We start from the raw sequence: 20,100 nt of genomic DNA, 5'->3' as shown, positions 1-20,100 counted from the left end.
CTTCCTCCTCCCTCTTCAGCAGGTGTGGCCAGTGAGACCCTATTAATCTATCAAAATGCAAGAGGAGATGGCAGCCATTCGGACCACCTGGGGGCAGCTTTGAGATTCAACTTTTTAAAATAATATTGCTTACTTCAGAGCAAACTGGAGGCACTTTACCACACTGTAGCCAAGGAGAAAGAGGTCTGCAGATATGCCCGGGCTGGAAAGACTATACGAGGTGCCTTGTCCCTGAGTCCCCAGCGCTCTGGACAACATTCTCCGTGTGGATGATGTCTAAGAGCTGTGTGAGCAGGACAGAACCGCAGGCACTAGGCAGGTAGTGAAAGGCTTTCCTCCCCAAGACTGTGAACTCAAGGGGTGGAGCCAATGACTGTATTCTTTCCTGGAGGCCTAATACAGTGGATCCAGCGCTATCTCAGAAACTAGGGAAAATTATGAAGCTAAGGCTTAAACAAAACTTTACAAAATGTGAGCCAGCCAGGCCTCCTGAGGCTCAACTCACTGCAAAGCCCTTTGTGATGAGTAGAAGGAGATACATAAACATACACACATGCATGTATGTGGGTCTATTTTTAAAGGAATGGTAACAACACCAAAAGAATGAGAATAGTAACAAGCTCTCCCCCACCCACCCACCCACCCAGGAAAACTGAATTTAGCAACCAAGAGCCTCCCAAGGAGGCCCTGGGAGGAGTGTTAGCTGAGCACTGCATGAATGACTTGTTTCTCTGGTTAAACGGCACCACTGTGGGTGGGAGAGGGTGGGGGGTGCACTGGAAGCCAAGTGAGTCCCCAGACCCCTTCAGAAGGCAGATAACCTCCTGGTTTTCTGTACTGCATCAAACAGGCATGAGAAAAGCTTCAAAGGCTTTGTTCTTTGTGCAGGAAGATGGGAGAAGTAGGGTCAGAAAAGCAGTCCTAACGTCTGTGGAGGAACGAGGCTGAGTCTCCACGGGGGTGAGGGACCTGTGTGTCCCGGTTTTCAAAAGGAGGGGACACAAAGAGCAGGACGAATGGCTGAGTCCTACCCTGACAGAGAAATCAAATACAAAAGATGACTCAACAAGGATGTTCAGGAAAACTGTTTTCACTTGCCCACCTCCAAGCATTTCTGGGCAGCCTAAGACCAAGCGTGTAGTGAGGCGGAAAGGTCCTGCAAGAGTTGGTCATCAAGAGTTTCAGAAAGGGTAACAACGGCTCAGTGAATTCTTCCAAATGCATGCAAAGGTCAGACTCAGCTGTTAGCAAAAGGACTGGGGGTGGCTGGATGATGGGGAAACCCAGTGAAGTTAATTGAAACCAGTTTCCTGAAGGTAATAGCCCAATGTCCCACTGAAGGGACAACGAGAAGCTGGTCCTCATTCCAAGTTGAGAATTATGGAGAAAATGTAAGCCTGTCTTTAGACAAAAGTTCAGGCATGCATAAATCTAGACTCCTGTGTGCAAACTGGCTCATCACTGTTCAGAAAGGATGGACATGCACTTGGGTAATCCAGACAATGGAAAGGGGAGGGGCAAAAGAGCCAGCCCCTAGTTCATGCCTTCAACTTTTGCTTCCTCCACCTGTGGACGCTGGCTGGCCCAGGCTGACAGAATGGGAGAAGCAGCTCAGAGGTCTCTGTCATCTCCTCCTTCTGCACCAGTAAGAACTGAGGATGCAGAAAGAGGCAGGCCTTGGAAGCATCCCAACACCGGACCTTCCTGCTCTACTACAAATGGGGGCACCTCTGGGGCTGTACTTACAATCTGTAATTATCTTTATCACTTATTTCTCTGTGAACTGTTTCTCCCACCCGAATGAAAGCTTCAGGGACCAGAGGCCAGGTATGCCTTGCTCATCACTGTGCCCCCAGCCAGCATCTACAGCAGTGGCTACCACACTGCAGGAGCGTAGCTGAATACACGGCTTGGGGACTGCCTGGCTTCAAACACCAAGCACTCATCTCGAAGAGCTGAGGCTGAACCTGTCCTGCCAGGAGTGAGCTAAGTGCTGGATGGACCACTTAGTGCCTCCCCCAAAGCTCTCAGCTAGCTCAGGGCCCCTACTCCGCCCTGGCCGTCCTGACTCATCCTCCCCACTGCACTCCAGGAGCACGGCTCAGACCATGCACCTGAGCCACGAGGAGAAAGGAAGCTGCTACAGGGAAAAGGATAACAATCACTCTTTAAAAATGGTGGTGGAAAGAAGCCACAACCAAATCTACAAAGTCACGAGCAGATGGAGGGGACACTAGAAACGGAAGGGTCCTGAGAGAACACAGGACAGGGCTGCTCAATCCCAGAGTAATAGCCTCAGAGGTACCTGAGGCACACAGGAGTATAGGACAGGAAAAAAAAACAAAACACACAGCGAGTGGGAAACCTGCAAAATTCATCTCCTTTGATGACCATAATAAAGGCCAGCTAATTCAAGGCACATCATGAAAAATGCCGGGCTAGATGAGTTACAAGCTGGAATCATGACCACTTTACTCAGGACATCTTGCCTAACACATTATAAACACTTAGCTTTGTATGTTAATTTCCAGAAGGAAAACATCCTCTTTATAACAAGTTCCTAAATGCCTCAGTCAGAAAATAAGCTGGATAGGTCTGCATTAATTTGATTTGGCTGGAGAGTATTAATTTGTGGGACTAATTTTTAACTGGCCCTTTATGACTATAAAAGTAATACATGCTCATTGTTGAAAAATAGGAAACTGCAGAGAAGATGATGAGAATAAAAATTACCTATAATTCCACAAGATGAGAGCCACTGTTAACACTCTGGTGTATTTCCCTCCTTCTATGAATGAAATTTTAACACAGTTGCGGGCATACTGTGAATACAATTTCAATTCCTGACTTTTGCCAGTAAAGTTCATTAAAAATACTTCATTGGGTTCCAAGAAAGAAGTCCACCCTTAGTGAATATACAAATTAAATAACACAATGAATAAAAGTTATTCATTTGTGAAGTTAAAAAAAAAAAAGCAAAACTGATTATTTCATTGAGTCCCCATTTCCTTACTAGCAAAGGGAAAAAAAAAAATCACGATTGTTAAGATCGTGATTTTAACAATGGCCCATAAGACAGAAACATTAAATTCATCTTTATATCCTCTTACCTATACCATATTTTCAAGAAATATTTTTTTAAAGCCACACATTTTTTCAAATCAACAGAAGAATTTTATAACTGGATCTTATTATTATGAAGCAAAAAATCAAGTTTTAGTGGTGTTGGTAAAGTTTTATCTTCCAATCTGCAGGTGAACTAAACCATTTAAAAATGATCAGTTCACATTCATGGACCGTGACATCAAATGAAAGTCTTATCTCCAGTTTTGCCATATTCTGTGACCTAAACTGTGGAGTAAACAAATCACCCTGCAAAGGACATATTATGTGTCATACGCTTCCCGGTTGGGAGCTGTCCTACTGTCTGCCTGCATCCTGGTGAGGTACCTGGTTTTACATGTAGGTCCAAGGTCTTGGCCAGTGGAGAGTAGAAGAACTGTTCCACCTAGCAGAGAAGACCGTCCAAGCTCAGGAGCTCTGTAGCACAATGCATTTTTTTCCACCTCTCATACTAGTTCACACCTCATTGAACAAATGTGTCCATGTCAGGCACTGGGCTGGATGCTAGGGACACAAAGGTGAATAACACAGATGCTGTGCCCACTGCCATGGAGCTGCAGTTCGCAGAGCACTTCCGCGTCCATCATCTTCACCCTAAGCCTGGGAGATAGAAAGGTCACCACTACTGATCCCATATTCTAGACGGATAAACTGAACATTCACTGGATTATTTTATCCCAGGTTATGACACGGAAGAGCTAGACTCAAATCCAGGGTTTCTGACTCCTCATCCAGGGCTCTTTCTGCTGGTGAATTTCTTTACTGTCAACTGAAGTCTTCTAAATTACTCATATTCCCTGCAGCACCTGGGTTCTACCTGGCTGCCCAGTTTCTGAGCAATGCGTTCCCCTGATCACTAAATGGCTGTGTGTATCCTGGTTTCTGGGAGTCTTCTTAGATTCTGACTCTGGACTCGGGTACCTTCCCAGCTTTCCTGGTACGAGCTGCAGACCCCATTCGCTCCTTCCCACCCTGTAGCACACTGCTAGCCTCCTCCATTGTTCAGTCTCCTTTCCACCCGAAAAGTAGATTTTGCTGTACTCCTGAGAGCTCCCTCAGCTTCCTTTGCAGGTAAATGTAGCCATATGACTAAGTTCTGGCCACTGGGATAAAAGAACGAGCGACTTCCAGGTCTTGCCCTTAAGATGACTGCATGTATGACTCCTTGATCCTCTTCCCCTGGGAGATGGTACAAAGCAAGGCTTCCACCGTCAGCGACCAAGTGGAAGGCACGCACTGAAGGCAGTGGGACTGGATCACTATCTACTCTAAACTGGCGTATGTGAAAGAAGCCAGCTTCCACCCAAATTCAGCCAACGTGCCTGTGGATCTCCCTAAGACAGGAATGTGCTCTGTGTCCCAATCGATACAAAAAGCTTAAGTGAAATCAGTTCTACATTCTCTTGGCAAAGCCCTTTGTCTCTGATGAAATACCTTAAAGGGGATGTTCAAAACTGTGTGGTAAGTATTGCATTCAGGTTTATTTCATGGAAAACCTTTCAAAAAGGCAATTACTTCAAATGAAATTATCTCAAAGATGACTTATGTTCAGGTCACAGGAAAATCGAGAGGGCCCAGAAAAACAAACCTGCCTCCTGTAGTAACAGGAGGGGAGAGATCTCTAAGTGATAACACAGCCAGTCCTCTCTCCTAAAGCAGTTCACTCCATTCCTAGAAAAGGCACAGAGAGCTGAAATCACGTGAATCAAGACTCATTTCTCCATGGAAACAATGTGATAATGAGAGCGTGTGTTCCCAACCAAGAACTCACTGGTCAACTTTGTAAAGAAATTATGTAAACTCCACGTTTTATCATCTCTTAAAGCCTTGGGACTTCTAAAGCTAGAAGAGCTGATGGTCCAATAATACACCACAGAAGATCTATGTGTGCTCTGTACCACTGAAAGTAGGTGCAAATCAATGAAACCAAACACAACAACCAATCACATGACTATCTACTTATTTGGATTCAGTAACAGCATAGTGTGTAACACAACATGCTATGCTATGCTAAGTCGCTTCAGTCGTGTCTGACTCCGTGTGACCCCATAGATGGCAGCCCATCAGGCTCCCCCATCCCTGGGATTCTCCAGGCCAGAACACTGGAGTGGGTTGCCATTTCCTTCTCCAATGTATGAAAGTGAAAAGTGAAAGTCAAGTCGCTCACTCGTGTCCGACCCTCAGCAACCCCATGGACTGCAGCCTTCCAGGCTCCTCCATCCATGGGATTTTCCAGGCAAGAGTACTGGGGTGGGGTGCCATTGCCTTCTCCGCAACACAACATACTTCACCCTAATAATTCCTGCTGGCCTCTGAATATAGTAAATCAGAACATTTAAGAATGTCTCCAACAGAGTAAGTGAAGAGGAACTTGGGAAGAGAGTAGAAGTTGTCAGAAAAGTGGTGTTTAAGCCTGACTCTGCCATTGACTAACTTCGGGACCCTGGACAGTAGTTTAAGTTCTTTATATATTTCCAGTATGCAAAACGAGACTTTGTAACACCTCTCCTTGTAAGGTTGTGGTTAAGACTAGACAAGACAACAGAGGTAAAAACTGCTTTGTAAATCACACATGAGAGGTGCATGGCATTGTTATCAGGACCACGACTTCAAGACAGGCTTTCATAAGGAGATCTTGATGGGCATCAACATGAAAATGCAGCAGGCTACCAACCACCCTGTCACTTTCTGAGAAACTGACCCAGAGCAATTGTTTCATCATTCTTCTCTTCCCCCAAACCCCCCGCCCCCACCACCACCACTTGCACTAGCCAGCAATAGTTAGTCAATCTGGTGCATTCATCTTTGGCATCCTTTGCTCACGAGCCACAGGGCAGTCGGCAAGAGCTGCCAGATGCCAGCCATGGGCTGTGAAGGAGGGAGAGCCGTGGTGAGCCAGAGTCACTATCAACCAAAAATGCCTTCCAAAGACCCACTGTGCTGTCAGAAACCTCAAAACCAGATTTAGGAAGCATTTTAGGGTCCCAGGAAAAGAGAGGAAGAAGATTGCAGCAGCTAAGAGGGAGATTGTTCTGAGTTTGAATCTTGGCTTTTCCACTCACTGGACCATCAGAGGCACTGGATCTCAGTCTCCCTAACTAGAAAGCAGGAATCTACCTGACAGGGCTATTGTGAGTATTCAATGAGAAAAGTCACGTGAGCCCTTAGCGTAGTTCTCGGCAGAGGGTAAATACTCAGAGGTTAAGTACGCTATAGTTATTATTATAAATAATAAATACATCATGCAATACTAACAAAAATTAAGATTCGGCAAATCTCCAATCCTTCATGTCAAGACTGCCACAAGCTTTGTAACCAAGTATCATCAGGGCAGCATGCTGGCTCACTCATTAAGTTTCCAAAGTAATCAAGGTTCTTCTGGATTTCTGCCTATTGACCCAGGACAGGTGAAATATCTAAGAATGCCCAACTGGCCAGCTGGCTGGATCCTGACACTGGTTTTTCCAGTTCACAGCAGCCCATCACTAACCTGAGTGGTGTGCACAGAGGAGTACAGATTAACTAGCATGTCTGGCCTAACTTTTCTATCCACGCCCAGGCTAGTTCCCCTGTTTCTAAGGGTGAAATATACCATTATCTTTGAAATATGGCCCTACCCAGCAAAGTGAGGCTAGTCAGCACCCATCTGGTGGACAGCGCCGCATCCCTAAACACACCCTGGAGGCAGAACTTCTGTGCCCTTCAGGCTCTGCCTGAAAGGCTGGTACACCTTCACTGTTAAAACCACAACTTCTGCCCCCTACAACCAGGGAGCAAGTTTACAGCTCTTATCTTACTCCAGCATTAGAACCACACTGTAAGGGGCTGGATATGAATTTATACCTGTTCCACAGATAAGGAATTAGTCACAGCTAGAGACATTAAGTTTCTGGCTTAGGCTATCCGGTGCTTCCCTGGTGGCTCAGGGGTAAAGAACCCGCCTGCCAATGCAGGAGATGCAGGTTTGATACCTGAGTCAGAAAGATCCCCTGGAGAAGGAAATGACAACTCTCTGCAGTATTCTTGCCTGGGAAATCCCATAGAGGAGCCTGGAGAGATATAGTCCATGGGGTTGCAAAAGAGTCGGACACGACTTAGTGACTAAATAACAACAATCTGATGCTTAGGTGTTGGAAGCAGCCTAGAATACAGGTTATCCCATTTCTAATCAGGGAACCTTCCTGGCAAATGTGGGTATTTGTTTTTAAACATCTGACTTCCATAATGGTGCTTTGCTTCTTGAGAAGTCATTAACCAAGGTGTCACGGTCACAATACACTGCAGATTCACATACTTGAAAGCCACTCACACAGGCAGATGTTCCCCACACTCTAAATTCTAAAGGGCGGCTGAAAACAGCCATGCCGATTAACATAATTGACAATTAATTCCCAGTTCTGGCTCCACTCAGCTGAATCTCTGTCTGGATTCAGCTAGTAGCCTCCCATCCCGTCTCTGCTGCAGTCAGTCCCTCTGCTCCAATCCAACTGGAACACTCACACTGGATTCACGTTTATGCGTACGTTGCTTCAGTCGTGTCCGATGCTTTGTGACCCTATGGACTGTAGCCCACCAGGTGCTTCTGTCCGTGGTATCCTCCAGGCAAGAATACTGGAGTGGGTTGCCATCTCCTCCTCCAGGGGATCTTCCCGACCCAGGGATCGAACCCACATCTCTTACATCTCCTGCATTGGCAGGCGGGCTTTTTACCATAGCGCCACCTGAGAAGAATAATTTCACATCACTAAAAACCCTAATCATAATGAAACCACCTCACTGGTTCTCTACCAGTCTCTACCTCACTAGGTAAACGGTGACTTGCCATTTAAGGTTGCTGAGTTTCTTCTACAAAATGAAGGAGTAGACTACAGTCTTGTCCACTTACAGCTCGTGACTCTAAAACTCCCAACCAAACCCAAATCCTGCATCTGGAGGACGGTGGGAGACAGAGGCTTCCACTGGTCACACGTCTCTATGGCCTAGTTTTTAATCCTGGATCTGCTGCTTCTTAGCTATGTGACCTTAGGACGGTTACTAGATCACTCTGTGCCTCACTTTCCTCATCTCTGAAATGATGCTAATAATAGTATCTCCTTCATGGGCTCTTGTAGGCATTAGATCAGATAATATATATGAAGTATGAAGGACATCATAAGAACTCTCGATGTGTTAGTAATTATTGTCGTCTGAAATGAAAAACCCTCTATTCCACGCAAGTCTGTGTCCGTGAATACAAACTGGTCATCCCTACCTCGGTGCTTTTGATATGCTATGTTCCCACCTACCTAGTCCCTGGAAACACCTGTGCTACGCTTTTCTGTGAATCTCAATTCTACACATCCTTAAAAGTCTGGATTTGATCACTTCCACAAAGCTTCCTCCCTACCACAGCAACTCAAAAAGAGCTTTCTAGTCTCTGAAATCCTGTAGCAATTACAGATCATCTATATTGGCATTGTATGTGGCCTTGGATTATCCTCTATATGCAGATAAAACTGCAGGCTCCTTGGCCATAACTATTTCTGTTCTTCCTCTGGGTCTAGCATTGTGCCTGGTATATGGCCCTTCAGATATCTCTCAATTGAATAAAGAAATGTATAGTACTACACCCAAAGAAATACACAGGAAGTTTTCTTTAGTTGATGTGGCTCAGCTATTGATTTTCTGTACTTTGGAGCCAATTAAAGATAACGTAAAGATGAACATCAGCAGGGCAGGGACAACCACGGCCAGGTAAGTCCTGATCATCAATAAAAGATACTGATATCTGGCCACCCTGAAGAATAAGAAAAATACAGATGGCAAAAGGAAAGGGAAATCTAAATCCAAAGTACCTGGCAAGACCAAGCACATAAGCCTATACTATCAGACAAGGTGGGAAAGTTGAGGTTTTCCCAAGCTGAACTCACTCAATCAGCAGCTATTTATCGAGTGGTTACTCTATGCAGACACTTTCTTAGAGGCTTGGGGATACAGCAGAGAACAAAACAGACAAAATTCCTGCCAGTATTCCAGGATTCAAGGAGGAAGGCTGGGTATAACACTACCCTCTAGCTCCTAAGTGAAATCCACACAGAGCAATAACTTCTTGCACCAACTCCTCTTGCTATGCCTTCAAGCAAGGGAAAAAGAAAAAAATGGAACATACCATTCACAAGTAACCAAGCAGACGCAGTGCTCAAAGTGCACTGTCACTGCCAATGAGGCTCCCCTCGTTCCAGAATCTACTGGGGAAGCTCATCATATAGCCCTCTGCACCCTAAGATAGCTGAACTCTAAGCCTCTTATACCCTAGGTCCCAGATGAGCCCTCACACTAGCATTTGCTTAAATATCAAACCTCTCAAATAGCAAATACCGCTCTTGAGGCCAAAAACAAGACTTAGAGGTGGGAGAGGAGGAAGGGAGGGGTGGCAGGTAAAGAACTGGGTAGTTTTCACCATGGTAAAACCTGAGGCTCTTCTCCTTCAGAGCAGAAACCTCTTCTATCATCTGAAGCCTTGAAAAAAATTTTTTTTCTTCCAGCAAGATACTGAAAATAGCTTTGCATTTAACATTTAAAATTGTTTTTGATCCCACACTCCTTCAGCTCTGCTCTCTCCTGCAAACTCGTTCCATTCCCTAAGGGCACTTGTAAGTCTATTTCAAAAGCAACAAACCAGAGTCACCATTTTTATCCCTAAGAGTTAAAAAGAAAAAACGATTTACATAATTATAGGGAAGATAAGTCGACCAGGAACACAGGAATCTTATCTGGACTGAAAGTTCTAGGACAGAATTTCTTTCAACTGGTCAGGAGAGAGAGCAGATCAAAGTCAAGGTTCATACTGAAGGCATTAACTGTTGAGCACTACGCATGGGAACTTATTGAGTTCCTCATTATTTTGTATTCCACTTGATTCTTCAATAAGAAACTGGAGGTCGCTATTCGAGGGCAGGTGTGAACAATGCAGTGTATGTATGTTTTCCTGTTACATTGAGAAAACAGGATTTTATAGCCAAGACCTGAGAAATCAAAGTTCACTGAGGGCAACTTCACTCAGGAAGCCAGTTGTTGGGCCGAGACTGGAGCCCAGGTCTCTCCCAACTTCCAGCCCACAGTTTCCCATTTCTCACACCACTGTCTCATTTATAACACAAGAAATGAAATCCTAAAGGCACAAAAGTAAAAAAACAAACAAACAAAAAAAACACAAAAAAAGCCCTTTTATAAAGCTTTTCAGACTAGAAAAATTGTAGGAGAAGTGACTGAGTTCAATGAGTCGCATGAATGCTAAGAGTAAATGACCTTTAATGCTATATAAATGGGGGTCTGGCTTTGGAAGGCTTAATTAATGCTGATAATGCTTTAGCACTAAATAGTATGGTTTCAGTTATTATAGAATCAGCATTAAAAGGCTTTTATGGGCTTGCTTGGGAACTAAACCACCATTTAGTTCACTTTTTTCCACAGAAAAATTTATCCCAAGTTTCCATCAACTGCCTTATAAATGAACTTTTGGAATAAAACCTGTTTTTAAGATGGCTATGCATGTAAAACAGAGTTCTGAAGTCTGAAGCTCTGCACTAGATGTAATTAAAACAGTTAACAGTGATAAATGCTAAGAGTATATTTATGAGAAAATTCATCAAACCCTTAATTTGTTTACATGCATGCAATATAGTGTTTTATTAAAAGCCTCTGAACAGAATACGGTCAACTGCTATTTATACAATGTATAACCAAGGGCAAATGCTCCCATTGTGAATGCAAGTATTTACAGGGCCTTTTAGCACTGGGCTAAGGACTGCTGTGGTTGTTGTTTAGTTAATAAGTCGTGTCCAGCTCTTTGCTACCCCATGGGTTGCAGCCCACCAGGCTCTTCTGTCTATGGAATTCTCCAGGCAAAAATACTGGAGCGGGCTGCCATTTTCTTCTCCAGGGGATCTTTCCAACCCAGGGATCGAACCTGCACCTCCTGCATTGGCAGACGGATTCTTTACCACTGAACCACCAGGGAAGCCTGGGCTGAGGATTAGAGGGAGGACAAAACATCTATCCTCAAGGAATTCATCATCCAGTTTCACTGGCCTGTACTTTCCTCAAAAACAATCAAGCTGCTTCTAATCTCAGGGCCTTGGTACTGGTTGTTCCCTCTTCTTGAGATACTTTACCCATATCTTCCTTCAGCTGAGCTCTAACGTCACCTCTTCACCCAAGGACCCAGCTACAGCAAGCTTCTTCATCATCACTGCTGTTTTACCCTCTGTGGTTGCTTACCCAGCATCTATCACTACAAGGAGGTAACATGCTTAGGTATTTTCGATCTGTCTCCTCCCCCTAGGATTCTGTTTTGTTCACTGCTTTATCTTCTATGCCTGAAACATTGCTATGCACATGGTAGGCATCCAAGAAACTTCACTGCATGAGTGAGTATAGGTGCAGGGTGGGGAAGTAAGGACAAGATGATTATTCATGAAACAACTAAAAAATGAGAGCACTGGCCATCCTGATTGAAAGTGATATGATCAATATGCTAATTATGTAGTACTAATGCTTCTGAATGAATGGCTGGCAATCAAAAGTAAAAAAGAAAGAAAGAGCAAATGCGACAAATATCATCAGAGGAGGCTTCACAAAGAAGAGAGAGTCAAGGCAAGCTGGGGTAGAGAAGAGAGGCCTCTCTAGTCAAGGGAGAATCCAAGAGAAGACAGACAGCAGGAGAGAGTAGGGCACAGGGTGGCCTGGGCAGGGACAAGCAGAACTGAATTGGCAACCTGCTCGGGCGGGAGTGGAGGTGGAGGATGAGGGGCGGGGCTGGTGAGGGGGAGCACGGGCAGACTCTGCAGAGCCTGGAGAACCGGACACAGGGGTGTCGACCACAGGCCACTGGCAGCAGGGCTGCTCTTGGGAGGCAAAGTTGGATACATCATGTGGGAGGAACTGAAGGAAGCAGAGAGTAGAGCAGAAAATTGGTTAGAGGATGACCTTGATGGTCTGAACAGGAGGGGGACAAAAAGAACCCCTCCCCTCTGCTTAGACATCAGAGAGATGCAAGTGAGCAAGGAGCACTCCCCCAGTTTAAAAAAAAAAAAAAACAGACAACTTCCAGAGTATTTCCCAGTAGCATTCCATGGCAGATTTGGGTCAAGTTCCCAAACGTCCTGTCTATACTTGGAGCATTCAAGAAGGGGAACAGAGGTTCAAAATGATAACTCTGAGGGCAGGGCATGTCTTTCCATGCCTTTCACATCTGAGATTAATTACCTTCAGTAAGCCTGTGTTTACTGTCTTTTTATTCTTTGGGGAAAAAAGTAGTATATAACTTCACTGTGCAGTATATATTTGAACATTATATAACACATTTTTATGTAACAGGTTCTTGACATAAAACAACATTTTCCTTACTATCTAAATGTATTCGGGGAACAACTGGCATTAAAGAAATCTATCTATATATACGTACACATTAAGGCTGTGGACATCTGTCTTTGGGGTAAGGCGCTGGGAAGAGGAGGGGAAGGTGAGAGACTTTACAAAAGTTCTCCTCCCAGTGATGGCCACGTCAGGGGGCAGTGGGTAATGAGTTCTGTTCATTTCTCACAAGCTGCCTGAGGAGGGGCTGACTGAACCACGTAAGGCCCATGTCAGGGCAATGCCACAGAGAGGCAGGGGGGAAGCAGGAGACACAGAAATGCACAACAGAACGTAAGGAGCACGCCCACAAGCCCATGTAAGTGCCCCTCGGGTAATATCCAAATGTGCACCCCTTGTGCCCTACCTCAGAGGACTCCAGTCCTGTTTAAAAGGAGGCACGTGCCACGTTTGTCAACAAGAAGTGAAAGTGAAAAGTGAAAGTGTTAGTTGCTCTGTCATGTTTGACTCTTTACAGTCCCACAGACTGTAGCCTGCTGGGCTCTTCTGTCCATGGGATTTCCCAGGCAAGAATACTGGAGTGGGTTGCCATACTCTCCTCTAGGGGATCTTCCCGACCCAGGGATCAAACCCAGGTCTCCTACCTTGCCAGCAGATTCTTTACCATGTGAGCCACCAAGAAAGACCATCAACAATAAGACCGGTTACCAATCATCGAGGGCCTGCTTGGCTTGACACTGATCAAATCCTAAGGTTCGTCCCAGAAGGCATCCACCACCGCGTTTAGAGAGCAGACTGTCCCTCCCCCTCCCCCTGCCACAAATCCAGCCCGGCCCCATCCCAGCTGGGCAGTGCACAAAACCACCTCACTTGTAAAATAAGGATAATCGCTCTACCTACCTCATGGGGTTATTACGAGGATTGAACAAGTTAATAAACATAAGGTGACTAACATATCTGCTGGCACTCAGAGAATGTTCAATAAACATTAGCTGCCGTTATCATCCTTATTATTATTTCTATTTTGCAAATGAGGTAAATCAGACTCAAAGAAGCTAACTAATTTGCCCAGGTCACACATTTCAAACAGCAGTTGAACACATAAACACTTGTAAATGTTTTACTTAGCATATGTACAAAATCTAATGGGTAGAGTATTAACCAGAATATTAAATTAGACAGACCATCCATCCCCTTCTTTAACCAGGCTGGCTAAACATGAGTTTATCCTATTTAAAAGGACAGCATGTACTAATGTAAAAATCATTTCCCATCATATGCCAGCACTCCACGTTCTCCTGAAGCAAAGATGACTAAAGCTTATTCAATTTCATCTCCACAACTGTAGGTCCCCAACTCAATCCTTCCTTCCACTTGGACTTAATTACTCATGGCCACGTCTACTCGTGCCCGTTTCACTCCCTCATCTCACAGCCCACCTCTCCTCAGGTGGACCTCCTTCCCTCCTGTGCGTAGTCCCGGAGTGCCTACCCCACCCCATCTCCTCCTCCTCCTCAAGATCATTCACTGGGATTGGACAAATATGTCCTGAAGCTCCCTGTGCCTCTAATTTGGGGAAACCAAGATTAGTGCCCCAAAAGTGACTGGCCTGGAACCTGCAGGTAAGATATTCCCAGAGGCAGCCCAACACGATATGGGATGCAGCAGTACCTAAAATAATTAGTGCTAGCTAGGTCAAGGGCTGGGGAGACACTGCTGCCCAGCAAGAGAGGAGGAAAAACAAAATGAAGCATAGCTCCAGGAGGACTAAGCATCTGAGCTGGAGCTTAAAAAGGAGGAGGATTTGGATGAGGGAAGGTTGAGGCACAGAACAGGCCAAAGGCTGGTCCAGGGAGCTGACAGTCCTGTGCTCACAGCCAGGTGGGCTGGGTATGGAAAGGGAAGAAGGAGCAGCAAAACTGATAGCTAATATCCATGAATGCTCACTATGATTCAGGAAGTGCTTTATGTATTTTTCATTCTTTAACTCATTGAATCCATACTGCACTCTGAGGTAAGGACTAGAAAGTGAAAGTGAAGTCTCAGTAGTGTCCGACTCTTTGCGACCCCATGGACTGCCAGGCTCCTCTGTCCATGGGATTTTCCAGGCAGGAATACTGGAATGGGTGACCATTTCCTTCAGGAGGGGATCTTCCTGACCCAGGGATTGGACCTGGGTCTTCAGCACTGCAGGCAGACTCTCTATCAGCTGAGCCACCAGGGAAGCCCAAGGACTACAGTAATTCCCATCTTACTGATGAGGACACCAAAACAGAGAGCAAAGCAACTTGACCACAAGTCATAAAACCAGAAAGGATATAAAATCTGGCTCCAAAGTCTGCACTTTTAGCCACCCAACCAAAGTCCCTTTCAGGACAGCCTGATGGTGAAGGAGTACAGCTATCCTGAGGATGAATGAGACCATGTTTGCAAGTTGTTTGCAACCTGTTATGCCAAGGCCACCAATGCTGGCAACAGGCTGCAATTAATTAATATCCACGATGGACCTGCTAGCAGCTGAAACAGGAGAGACACATCAGGACAAGAAACAGGATCCAAGCCAACAAAGACAGTGTGAAGAGCAGAGACCTGGACAGACACCTACCTTTAGGGTGTGTAAGAAGAAAACCCAGAGGCTGAGAAGGGGATTTCAGGAAGGAAGAAAAGACATGTGGGTAAAAGCTGCAAAAGGGCCAAGATCAACAACTGAGGACTAAGAATGGGCGCCTGGATTCCAGACTTAAAAGTTTTTGGAGATATTTGAGAATAAATAAGAAGGATAGTAGAGAAAGAAGCCAGAGGGCAGGAGCTGAGGATGGAGCAGATGAGAAAGTTGAGGGGGTCAATGTTCACAGCCCTGGGAGCAGCTGCTGGGCAGGGAGGGGAGAGAGAGACAGAGGGACCCAGGAGCACAAATGCACACCTGTGAAAGCTGCCTGCTGCACAGCGGCCCACAGTAGGCCTGTTTCTTCCTCTTCCATCCTTCCCTCATCAGTCAAGACAAGGGCTTTTCTGGGGTTGGTGAGGAGGCTGAGAGAAAGAAGCACGAAGGAAATTCTAGTGACAGCACCCTGGCAGTGCTGGGAAGGGAGTGCAGCAGGCACTGAGGGAGGGCTTCCTGCGTCCCTGGCATCTTACACGTTATCATCTCCCCTGATCTAGGGACTCCAAGGGGCAGGCACCTTCACTACACCACCGAGGCGGAGCCTGCGGTCAGAGGAATCCAGCACTTGTCCAAGGACACACCACCCAACCCAAGTCCTAGGTCCTGCCAGAGGCTCCAAGAGGGAACAGGAAAGAAATTCACTTGCTTTTGCCAAACTAAGAGGTGAGGAGGAAAGATGAGGGAAAGAGACAAGACATTTTGAGCAGAAAGGAAGAGAAGCTGAGGGAGCTTAAGTCAGAGCAGGTCTTGTTTAGAGAGAGGAGGAGGAAAGCCAGGGTGGATGTTAGGAGTAAATCTGAGTGTTATGATGAAGCGGTAATGAGGAGAGAAAAGACTGGAGAAGAGTGACATGTCTGCATTTCCAGGCTTTCGATTAAACCTCAAGGTTTAAAAAGGAAGTAAACAATTACTTCCCTTCATTTGCTACCATGATGTTAATTCAAATCACTGCCTGTGATTGTAATATCATTTGGGACAGAAAATGTTCCCTTAATATTTGACTTTCTCCAACCACCATGAGAGTCGACGATAGAATCACAAATAGAAGAAAGCCCACAAAAGGAAGGCAGCCCTTATACCAAAGAGAGATACTGAATATTTAGCTTTTACATATTCATATGCATTTTGTTAACGAGTCTTTCTACAGTGCGTGTCCCTTGTTTAGTATATATAAATGGCATATAGATCATTGGTATGAAGTGATAAATCTGAAAGTAGGGCCACTTCCTTTTCCTCTCTTTGGTAGGCAAACCTCTTCTGCAAATAGCTGACAAACTCCTGAATAGTCATCATTTTATAAATCATTTGAAATGGATTCTTTAAAACACCATCTGTTGATCTGTTTAAGTTTCCTATGAAAATAGGATGTCAGCTCAGATATTCTGGAGGTTCCAGCAGGTAAATACCAACCTGAAATTCAGCCATATTAAATATTTAGAGAAGCACAGAACTTTAGAGCAGAAGGAACTGTTGAGATCACCTCGTTCTCCTGCCTTACTTTCCATCTGAGGCAAGTAGAACCCAGAAGGGTTCTGTGACTTGCCCCAAGTGGCACAGCCATGAAAACCCAAGTCTGGGCTGGAACCAGGTGATTCTAACTCTCAGGCTAGCACACTTCCACCACCCCTGTTCTTTTCTCTCTCCCTCTTTCTAAACCTTAGGGGTTGGAATAAGGTATACATTTAACTATAGTTTTAACCTATTTATATTATTCACCAGCTACATCTACAATCAAAACAAAAAATACGTCTACAGATTCAGCTTTAGATATACAGGCAATTTCAAATCCTGCCCGGGAAATTTTAAAGCCTTCCAGGTATGTTCAACAAAATGTTTTAAAGACTTAGCAATAAAGTGAACTCAGTAATAGATCATGGAGTGAAAGGCTGAACTTTGCATTAAGAAAACATTTTGGAGTTTCATTGATATGGAAATCGAAATTAACAGCAGTGATTTTTTTTTTCTTTTTTTAAGTCTTGCAAGCACGGAGAGCATGAGATTATTCAAAACTGCTCTGGAGCAGCAAAGATTATTTTAAGCTCATGATTCAACCAGCACATTAATTAAAAACTCTACCAACCCAAATCGACAGATCCTGATATCAATGGGACAAGAAGAATTAAAATAATAGTTGTCACATAAAAATAGATTAAAAGAGGGAACAGCGGCGAATGTCACAAGGACAAATGACAAGCAAGCGTTGTGGGAAACTAGATGCAGCTAATGGGCAGCTTTTATAGATTTTTTTTAATAAAACGAAGATCCTGGAAATACACGTACAGTCAAGAAATGCTTCTTTGAATCTTGTTTCTGGAAGCTAAGTGATAAAACTTGGCTAATAATTCCTTGCCGAGGAGTAGCTACGCAAGCAGGGAGAGGAGACCACAACCGCGAAAAGAGACAAAACAGAGCTAGGTGATCGGAATGGGCCAAAGCAGGGGAGGGAACAGGGGATTGAGAAACGTGAGGTGAGGGGCACAGCCTGGTACTCCACCGGCCAGCACCAACTTAACAACAGACGCCTATGGCCAGTAGAGCCTTCCCTTTCCCCGCGTCTGCCCTCGGCTCTGCAGCCGGGTCCCACGACCCCTCGGGGTGACTGACTCGAGCCCCACAAGATCGGCATTAATTTCTATTCTTCCACTTATTCCTCCGAGCAAACGAGAGCTCTCTAGGCTTTCAACGCCCGACAATCTCGAGCGGGAAGCTTTTTCTTTGACATCTGTCAAATCCGGTGCTAAAGCCAGCCTCGCTGCGCCCTCCGCGGGTCTCCAGGACTCCAGGGCGGCCGGCGGGCCCACACCTGGGCGCCGGGTGACATTCCCCCTGTCGTGGAGCACCTGCTCGCAGACCCACGGGGATCCTCCCCGGGCTGCCCAGGACCCAGACGGCGCAGGCCGGACCGAAGTTCGCATGCTGGGGTCGGCCGCATCCCCGGGCCGGGAATACCCAGGTGCAGCCCCAGCACCCGCGAAAGGGCCAAAGGGGTAGGGGGTGGCTCGGACTCCCCAAGCCGGGCGGAGACGCCCTCCCCGCCTCTATCCAGCCCTGCAGGCTCCCGAAAGGAAAGTAGAGGGGAGAGGGAGGAAGGGCAGAAGCCGCATCTCTAACCCAACGCCCTTGGAGTGCAGCCGTCAAGGATGGTCCCCTCGGGGGTCCCTGAACCTTCCGGGGATACATCCTAGGACTAGCCCTTAGTCGGGTCACTGATCCCAAAGGGTGGAGCTGTCCCTTTAAGAGGCAGCTGGCTGCTCCTGCCACCACCACCACCACCGCCCCCCCACCCCGACTTCAGGTAGCTATGCCCGCGGAGGGGAGATGGGTATTTCCGCGGACTCTTTCCCGGTCCCTTTAAGGGTGCCTGCGGCACCTCTGTCCGTTCTAGTCCTCAGCGCCAGCCCCCGCGAGGGAGGATGGGGCGGACGAGTGCGGCGCCTTTAAGGGGCGCAGCCTCCCCGCGGCCCGGGTGGGGGCAGGGAGCGGGCACGGGCCCTTTAAGGCCGGCAGCGGGCACGTCGGGCAGGGCTCCCCGGCGGCCGGGCTGCGCCCCGGGCGGCGGCGGGGGCTTTGAGCCTGCCAGGGTGCTAACGGCCCCGACGGGGTGCCCGCGGCCGCACCGCTGGCTGCGGCCAGCCCGACACTCACCGTGGCTCGCCGGGAGCGCCCGCGCCCGCGCCCCCACTCGGATCCCGCGGCGGCGGCGGCGGTGAGTCCGGCGCGGGTAAACAGGCACCTCCGTCCCTGACCTACTTTCTGCCTTCCCTAAATGTCGCACCACTAACCTACTTTCCGACCAATCCGCTCCCCGCCGGCCCAGGCCCGGCCCCCCGCCCACCAATCGCTGTGCCCAACCCCCCTTCCCCGCCCACCAATGGAGGAGTCGCGGAGCCCGGATACCTGCCTCTTCCCTCCAGCCAATCCTAGAGCCCGAAGAGAGCCGGTCTCGGCGACCGCCCCCGGCCAATCGCCGCGCGGCTTGGCGGCCTGATAGCCAGTTGTGTGGCAGCAAGAGAGGCCGCTGACCAATGGCGAGGCGGCGAGGGCCGGTTTACCTGCTACTTTCCCGCCACCAATCGCTTGGCGCACAGAAGCACACGCCCCAAGGAGAGGACCAATCGATGCGTTTTCCCTGGATTTCCTCGCCCCTGTCCTCTCTTTCCCCTGGTCTCCCGTTAGCCTTGGCCACTGCGGGTCCAGACGCCGCACTCTTTGCAGTCGCTTGAGATGTCCTTCTCTAGGTTCCTGACTTGCTTCTGGGTCACGGCTCTCACTCCTCCTCCTTACCCTTTTTTCACTCGGGGTATCCTGACTAAAGAAACATTTCCTCGTTCCCCTACCTCCAACTCCATCTAGGAAACCAGTTTTAGGAACACAGAGTGCCAGATCCTTCCCAAAACATCCTGGTTTGCCAAAGTCCAAACGAGAGAAGAAATACTTGGTATTTCTAGAAGGTTTTTCAATTCAAGTGTTCTTACGTTCTTTTCGTTCGTCCTGACCTCCAAGCATCCGATTGGAGCTGTCTTTCCTGTTCAAAAGAGAAAACTCTAGCCTGGAGCGATTCCAGTGCTTTTCCTTTCAGTGGCCGCACTACTGTGTGGCATACAACTTCCCAGTGGCTCTGTTTCTACCGTAGAAAAGCTGTCCAAGGAGTGAGACGGAAGGAAACAAATACTTGCAGAAAATAAACGTTTCATAACAAGATACAACTTGAGTACTGAGAGGAGGAAGAATCTTATTTTTGCATCTCAAGCACTTAACAGAGGGCCTTTAACACAAAGAGCTCCCTACCCTTTTAGATGTTAAACTCCCTAAATGAAAGGACCTCGTCTTTTTTGTTGTTATACTCACCCCCTCACCTTTAGCACCTAGCTGGGAGTGAGATGGAGGGATAGGGGCAGTGCCTGATTCCTAGCATGTTTGTTGACTGGATATGGGAACAAATTGATCTAATCACTTAG

General features: G+C 46.8%; 1 protein-coding gene across 6 annotated transcripts in view; it reads right to left on the bottom strand.

Annotated features, from left to right (window-relative positions):
• The window catches only part of ARNTL (aryl hydrocarbon receptor nuclear translocator like), a 108,009-nt gene extending 89,088 nt beyond the window's left edge, over window positions 1–18,921 (bottom strand). For all 6 annotated transcript variants that reach the window (XM_027563324.1, XM_027563321.1, XM_027563323.1 and 3 more), the window contains exon 1: window positions 18,788–18,921. The gene's annotated coding sequence lies outside the window, so the exon portion shown is untranslated. The remainder of the gene's footprint in view (window positions 1–18,787) is intronic.
• Window positions 18,922–20,100: the final 1,179 nt, after the last annotated feature.

This window comes from Bos indicus x Bos taurus, chromosome 15 (genome assembly GCF_003369695.1).
Source record: "Bos indicus x Bos taurus breed Angus x Brahman F1 hybrid chromosome 15, Bos_hybrid_MaternalHap_v2.0, whole genome shotgun sequence".
NCBI classification, from domain to species: domain Eukaryota; kingdom Metazoa; phylum Chordata; class Mammalia; order Artiodactyla; family Bovidae; genus Bos; species Bos indicus x Bos taurus.
The sequence above is the reverse complement of the archived record's forward strand: the minus strand, read 5'-3'. Positions and strand labels throughout refer to the sequence as shown.